At 43.8% G+C, this 7780-nt stretch overlaps 1 pseudogene; it reads left to right on the forward strand.

Moving 5' to 3' along the window:
• Positions 1-2192: 2192 nt before the first annotated feature.
• LOC130228372 (uncharacterized) lies at positions 2193-6863 on the forward strand (annotated as a pseudogene).
• Positions 6864-7780: the final 917 nt, after the last annotated feature.

Raw genomic sequence — 7780 nt, forward strand, 5'->3', positions numbered from 1 at the left:
ATTTGGTTTACAAGTAAGTTTTCGCTTGCATATATTAAATTAACCTAACGTGACATACATCCTGTCTATTGGGCCAGTCTGTCCAGCTTTAACTAGGCACAAAAAAACTGTGACTCTGTAAGGTAGAGATCTACGCAGGACTGAATTTTTATTCCCGCTCCCACCAGATTTTATTCCGCACCCGACCACTCCCGCTGTATATTCAGCATTTGTTCACCTACTGCCCAACCCGGATGCGTGCACTCACCCTCTCTCGCTCACACTCTCTCTCTCTCTCTCTCTCTCTCTCTCTCTCTCTCTCTCTCTCTCTCTCACTCTCTCTCTCTCTCTCTCTCTCCCTTTCTCTCTCTCTCTATGTCTCAAGAACGCTATATTGTTAGACCGTCCGCTCCCGTTCAAATTCCACCAGAGTACCGACCACTAATGCATTTTATTCGTAAATTTATTCCCACACTCTACTATAACACTATAAAAACACTGTAAGCACATTTTAAAGATAATAGGTTTGTATATAAAACTACTAAATACATTTTAAATTCAATATTTAATATAAAAAGTTATTATTTATATTGTTTATGTGGTGATCATGTCTGTTTATGTAAATGCTGCATGACTGATGTGTGCATGCGTCTCTGGAGCGGAGAGGGAGTTGCTGTGAAAATAAGGCAACGACACTTCACCTGAAGGAGACTCGCACTGCTGTTTTCAGGTAAGTTTAGTCGCTAAAACAAAGCTAATATTATTCAACTCAATTCAATTCATTTCATCTTTATTTGTATAGCGCTTTTACACTTTAGATTGTGTCAAAGCAGCTTCACATAGAAAATTATAGTGAATTGAAACAGTGTGGTTCAGTTTTCAGAGTTTAAGTTCAGTTTAGATTAGTTCAGTTCAGTTCAATCTGTTTTAATATTCACTGCTGAGAGTCCAAACACTGAAGAGTAATCCATCAATGCGCAGCTCTACAAGTCCCAACCTATTCAAGCCAGTGGCAACAGCAGCGAGGAAAAAAACTTCACCAATGGGTGAAAGTGAAGGGGAAAAAAAAAAACCTTGGGAGAAACCTGGCTCAGTTGGGCAAGACCATTTCAGGAAAAGTTTGACATTGAAACATAAGTGAGTGGTAATAAATCGCATCACACGATTCTTCAGAACTTATTTAATATGCAGATTTGCTGCTGATCAAGTAATATTTGTGATTTTTCCTTTTGTTTTATTTTTTTCATGATTCACTGATGAATAGAAAGTTTTATTTGAACATGTAGGTAATTAACTGTAAAAATAGCAAAATCACTTCAGACATTTTAGATAGTATTAACTACTAGAAATAACAATAGGAACAGTTGCTTCCAGTCCTCAGCCCTCAGTTCCACTTGAGGTCTCCGTGACCTCTGACCTAGTTTGGTGGCTCCTGAAAAACTTACACAGAGACAGACAAATGCACTGAACATTCTTACATAGAGCAGTGTGTTAACTTATTCATTAATTTAAATCATTTCAAAGTTAAATACTCATTTAAATAATCAAATAATCATATTTAATAAAGATACTGAGAAACAGGATGATGTAAAAAGGATAAATCGTTGATCCATGCTGAGACGGATTGGAAGGTATAAATCAGAGTCCTTCAAACGGTATATGAAACAGAAATCTACATTCTCCTTCGGATGGGGAACTTCAATGCTATAGTGGAGAATTTACTTATGGGGATTTCGTTCAGAAAGCCAATCATCTGAAAGAGTATGTAAACGGGTCAATGAAATGCCAATGAGTTGGCACCTTCAGCTTGCGCAGCTGATGCTCGTTGCAATCAAGGCAACATAAGCACAGCGCGAGCAAGGCTGAGGCATCAATTTTCGCTTTAGAGTATTTCACAAAGCTTCTGAGAGAGTCTATGAGGGTTCCTTCAGCTGTTCTACAGAGAGAAAGTGAACGAGAGCGGTCTCCAGGTCCAGAGTGTGTGACACGCATCGGCAGATGATCGAGCTGGGTTCTCCCTTGCCTGGCATTCTTTGGGTCCGGTCCTCCAGAGCGGTTTGTATTGTTGCGAATTTCCTAAAAAAGAAACATGGTCGTGCAGCGTGTCTTTTTCAAGACGTCGCTCCAACTATGCATTTCTTTATGCGCTGGTTTCTTGTCCCCGGATGATGGGCACGAGCACTGCGTTTCATGTCTGGGGGTCCAGCATGTTAATGCGGTGCTCGCGGGCAGTGCATGCAGTCACTGCGGTGGCATGTCTGTTGCGCAGTAAAGATCGTGGCTCGCTCTTGCAAAAGCCTCCACGGCAGGGCACTAGGACAGATCTGAGGGTTACAGTGGGAGTAAATCTGCCGCCCTCGGGCTTGCGGACCTCTCGCTCCTTCACGCTCCTGTCCCTGAAGACAGCTCTGCTGGTCGCGTTGGCATCAATTAAGAGGGTCGAGGACCTGGAGGCATTTTTGGTCAGTGACTCGTGCCTGAAATTCGGGCCGGCTTACTCTCACGTTGTCCTAAGACCCCGCCCGGGATATGTGCCCAAAGTTCCTACCACACCATTTAAAGACCAGGTAGTGAGCCTGCAAGCGCTGCCCCCGCAGACCCAGCCCCTTCATTACTTTGTCCAGTTTGCGCTTTGCCAATTTATCTGGATTGCAGTCAGAGCTTTAGATCATCTGAGCAGCTCTTCGTCTGTTATGGTGGTCGGCAGCAGGGAAGTGCCGTATCTAAACAGAGGTTGGCCCACTGGATAGTGGATGCCATCTCCCTCGCTTATCAAAGCCAGGACGAGCCGTGTCCCCCAGAAGTGCGTGCAAACTCCACTTGGAACATTGCATCCTCTTGGGCGCATGCCCGCGGTGCCGAGTGGAGCCGGTTTTTTCAAGAATATTAGGTAACCCTTGGTGATTGAGGAAATAACTCGGTAAAGGTGTTGAAACACGCTTGCTGTGCCATTCTTCCTAACATGGAGATACGTGCGTTCATACACTCTGTCAGTAAAGTTCCCCGCTTAGGCAAGCCCTGCAGAGATTCCTCTGAGGCCCCCAGCACTGACTCAGTGGAGGAGTCACTTGCTGGCCCGTTACGTTGTAGGTCTGCCCGCTGGTCAGCCCGCGTTCAGGGTATAGGTGCCTGCTATGCGTGATCCCTACTAGGCGATTCCATATGCCTGTTCAGCCACGGTGCAGTCCCCCCTCACAGGCAGACCCGTGTCTTCCCTCACCGCTAACCACCTTATATTATATGCGTACTCCCCCTTCTTTTTTTTGCCACCATATCTCCCCACTTGGGTAGCAGGTGGCCTCCGCAGCATCCTCCCTATCGGGACTGCACGCTTTTCCAACGTTCTGTCTTATTTAAATTCCTAGAAATTATCTAGACGCTTTGCGGCTCCCGAAAAATATATCTAAATCCGTAAATCCTCTATTAAAGTGGGATAAGTAAAGGCCAGGGAACACGTTGAAAGACAGCGCCTCTGGGTGATTCTGGTGCACTCACGCTTGCCTGGCAAACCTCTCATCGGGGGCGAAGGTAAGGTGCAACCATTATGGCGTTTTCCAGACATTTCCCTACAAGTGGATTCACCACTATAGCATTGAAGTTCCGCATCCAAAGGGGAACGCTCTTCCCTGAGTGGGGGAATGGAAATGCTATATTCCATCGCCTTAATGATTGCCCCTTAGATATGGAGGTGAAAGTCTCTTCATCTAAAAAAATGATGCCTCAGCCGTGCTCTCGCTATGCTTATATTGCCTTGATTGCAACGAGCATCAGCTGCACAAGCTGAAGCTGCCAACTCATTGGCATTTTATTGGCCCGTTTACATACTCTGTCAGATGATTGGCTTTCTGAACAAAATCCCCATAAGTGGATTCTCCACTATAGCATTTACGTTCCCCCCTCGGGAAACGAGGATTACTTAAGTACCTGGAACAATCTAACTTCTGGTCAGTTTAATGCATTCTTGCTGAATATATATATATACATTTCTTAAGATATCTCACTGACTGTAGTAGTGTACTTGACCATTTAAGCTTTGTAGTCTATTTAACAATAAATCTTAAAAAAAATTGTTTGCACAAAATTATTTGTCATCACATCTGTTTTTAGCATTGATAACAATCAGAAATTATTCTTTAGCAGCAAATCAGCCTCAATTGATAATTACCTATGTAATGATGCTGAAAATTCAGCTTTACATCACAGCTATAAATTATATTTTAATATGTTGCCTATATGCATTTAGATGTCCATACATGCTAAATATACTTTATAAATTTAATAAATTTAACAATGGTTCAATTGGGCTTCAAGTTATAAAAACATAAGCTAACACAAAAAGGTTAAATAAATTGAGAGAACATCTTCATCAGTTTGACAACTCACACAATGTCACAAAATTGCACTCTCTGTCCGTGAATGTAACAGTGATTAGTATAATGTAACAGTAAAGAGATGAGGAAAGTAAACATGTAGTTTCTCATGCTACCACAATATGTTGCAGTCTTGTCAATAAATACACATTTTGAGCTATACTGATCTTGTACGACCTTTTTAGATTTGACATGTTGATTTGGCAAAAAAGATTTTTCTTTATTGACTCTTTACAGTTGTTCTGCAGATATCCATAAATACAAATGTAGTATTTGATATGACAGTAGTTATATTGCATATCTTATTTAAGCTCTTTCCATGTTTGCAAAAAAGATTATTGGCATCCTAATCTGTTTTTATTGGTGAATAAATGTATACTTTTTGTATACTGCATTTACATAGCACTATGTACTATTCTAGACTTAAATTGCATTACAATGTATATATATATATATATATATATATATATATATATAGTTGCGAGTTAGAGGAAAAACTGTCACACAAGTTATGGTGTTACAAACTTTTCCCTGGAGGGTGATTTATTTACAATTAGTGAGGAAGTGAAGATAATGTATCAAAGTGCTCTTCTGGCGAATAAGTGCGCTGATGCTCCAGGGAGAGAGTGAGGCCGTGCCTTGGTGTGTGGGAGTGCAGTGGTTCAGCTGCTCAAGTCCGCTAGGGAAGAGAGCGAGAGACACAGATATTAGCGTTGGAGTCATTTGGGTGAAATGATGCTCACACTCTGCTGCTTGGGTGCTGCTAATATCTGTGTCTTCTAATGACTCCCAGCTGTGACTGATCCGCCGTGATGAGGTGGCAGCTGGGTTCAATTCGGGACCATGGCGACGTCGCATCAGTATACTCGCCACAATATATGTATATATATATATATATATATATATATATATATATATATATATATATATATATATATATATATATATATATATATATATATATATATATATACAAGGGGAAAGTGGTTGACCAGTTCCATTTTATCATCTCAGGAAGTGTCATCCCAACCATCACTGAGCAACCTGTCAAGAGTTTTGGCAAGCTCTTTGACTCAAGCCTAAAAGACACTGCAGCCATCCAGAAGTCCAAAAAGAACTTGGAGCTTGGCTCACGAAGGTTGACAAATCAGGCCTGCCTGGTAGGTTCAAAGCCTGGATCTATCAGCACTCAATTCTGCCCCGAGTTTTGTGGCCTCTGCTGATTTATGCAGTCCCAATGTCAACAGTTGAGTCACTAGAACGGAAGATAAGTGGCTTTCTTCAAAAATGGTTGGGCCTTTCACGCAGCCTTACCAGTGCTGCACTGTACCGGATGAGTAACACCTTGCAGCTGCCATTAAGTAGCCTCACGGAAGAATTCATGGTCGTACGCACCAGAGAAGCCCTACAGTAAAGGGACTCTAGAGACTGCAAGCTGTCATCAGCCTGCATTGAGGTTAGGACAGGCAGGAAATGGAATGCTGGGAAAGCAGTGGAGGTGGCAGAGTCACGCCTGAGACAAAAGGCTCTGGTGGGCACTGTGGCGACAGGCAGAGTGGGCTTGAGCTATTTTCCACAGACCTTAGTTAGCCAGGTCCACGGCAAGGAAAGACACCACCTACTCCAGGAAGAGGTTCGAGCAAGTGTGGAGGAAGAGAGAGTCAGCAGGGTGGTAGGACTTCAGCAGCAGGGAGCATGGACTAGGTGGGAGAATACACTGCAACGTAGGATCACCGGGGCGAACATTTTGCAGTCGGATTTCCAGCGAGCCCGTTTCCTGGTACAAGCTGTCTACGATGTACTGCCAAGTCCATCAAACCTCCATGTGTGGGGAAAGAATGAGACACCTTCCTGCCTTCTTTGCTCTGGAAGAGGCTCTTTAGAACACGTCCTCAGCAGCTGCCCCAAGGCTCTGGCTGATGGTCGTTATCGTTGGCGCCATGACCAGGTGCTTAAGGCTATTGCTAAGAGCTTAGCCTCAGCCATCAGCACCAGCAAGAATCATCATGCTCCAAAGAAGGCAGTCCACTTCATTAAAGTTGGAGAAAAACCCTGGGCCCTCCCACAATTAACAACAGGCCTCCTTCACAAAGCCTCGGACTGGCAGCTGGAGGTCGACCTGGGAAAACAGCTGAGGTTTCCTCATCACATCGCAAAAACTCGTCTCCGCCCAGACATTACAATCATCTCAGAAGCTTCAAGACAGCTAATTATTCTGGAGCTTACAGTGCCTTGGGAAGAGTGCATTGAAGAAGCAAATGAGAGGAAGCGCGCCAAGTACCAGGAATTAGTGGAGGAGTGCAGGGAGAGAGGCTGGAGAACTTTCTATGAGCCCATAGAAATAGGATGTAGAGGCTTTGCAGGGCGTTCACTTTGCAAAGTCCTCAGTCGCTTGAGGTGGCAAAGAAAAGGACCATTCGATCCGCAAGTGAAGCCACAGAGAAGGCCACAAGGTGGCTGTGGATTAAGAGGGCAGATCCCTGGACTGCTATTGGGACACAAGTCGGGACTTGATCAACCCCGGCTGGGTCACCTGGGTGAGAGTGTATGATGTTGAGAGACCCGAAGTGATGTTTTATAAACAAATTTCAGGAGGAGCACGCGCAGAAGTTTCAGTATCAAATACGTCATTGACAATTATTCTATTATCCAATCAGTTCTTGACCAAACCCCTATATATACCAAAGCTGTCTTACCTGCAGCATCTTACGACTTTAGCATCCCTCCACCACCCCGTCACCTCACCTCTTAAGCATTACTATCCCGGGGGGAGCGTTCTGGGGCCGGGCTAGATACTTCGCTCGAATCCCTATTCCTCTTTGTTTCCTGATAAGAGAAATGACTCGAGTTTGGGTGTCTTCCCCGAGCTCAGAGCCCTCTCCCCGGACAGCACGCCAAATACGATTTATTCTGAAACTATTGCAAGTGTGAACTCGTGAAACACCCAATGATCCCAGGATACATCACTGATGATGTGTCCCAAATGCATCCATGAGATGTTTCTTGCATAAATATATATATATTTATATATATTCACTCATTCATTTTCTTTTTAATTTTTATTAATCTGGGGTCGCCACTGCGGAATAAACTGCCAACTTATCCAGCACATGTTGGATGCCCTTCCAGCTGGAACCCATCTCTGGGAAACATCCATACACACCCATTCACACTTGTACACTTCAGAAAATTTAGCTTACCCAATTCACCTGTACTGCATGTCTTTAGACTATGACGGAAACCAACCTAACAACCACGGAAACCACGCGAACAACCTTTTTGCTGTGAGGCCTTGGCTGGGTCAGTTGGCATTACTGTGTGGCGTTTGCATGTTCTCCCCGTGTTTACGTGGGTTCCCATCGGATGCTCCGGTTTTCCCCACAAGCCTAAAAACGTGTTATGGTGAATTGGGCAGGTGAAATTGTCCGTAG

Source organism: Danio aesculapii, chromosome 5 (assembly GCF_903798145.1).
Source record: "Danio aesculapii chromosome 5, fDanAes4.1, whole genome shotgun sequence".
Taxonomy (NCBI): Eukaryota; Metazoa; Chordata; class Actinopteri; order Cypriniformes; family Danionidae; genus Danio; species Danio aesculapii.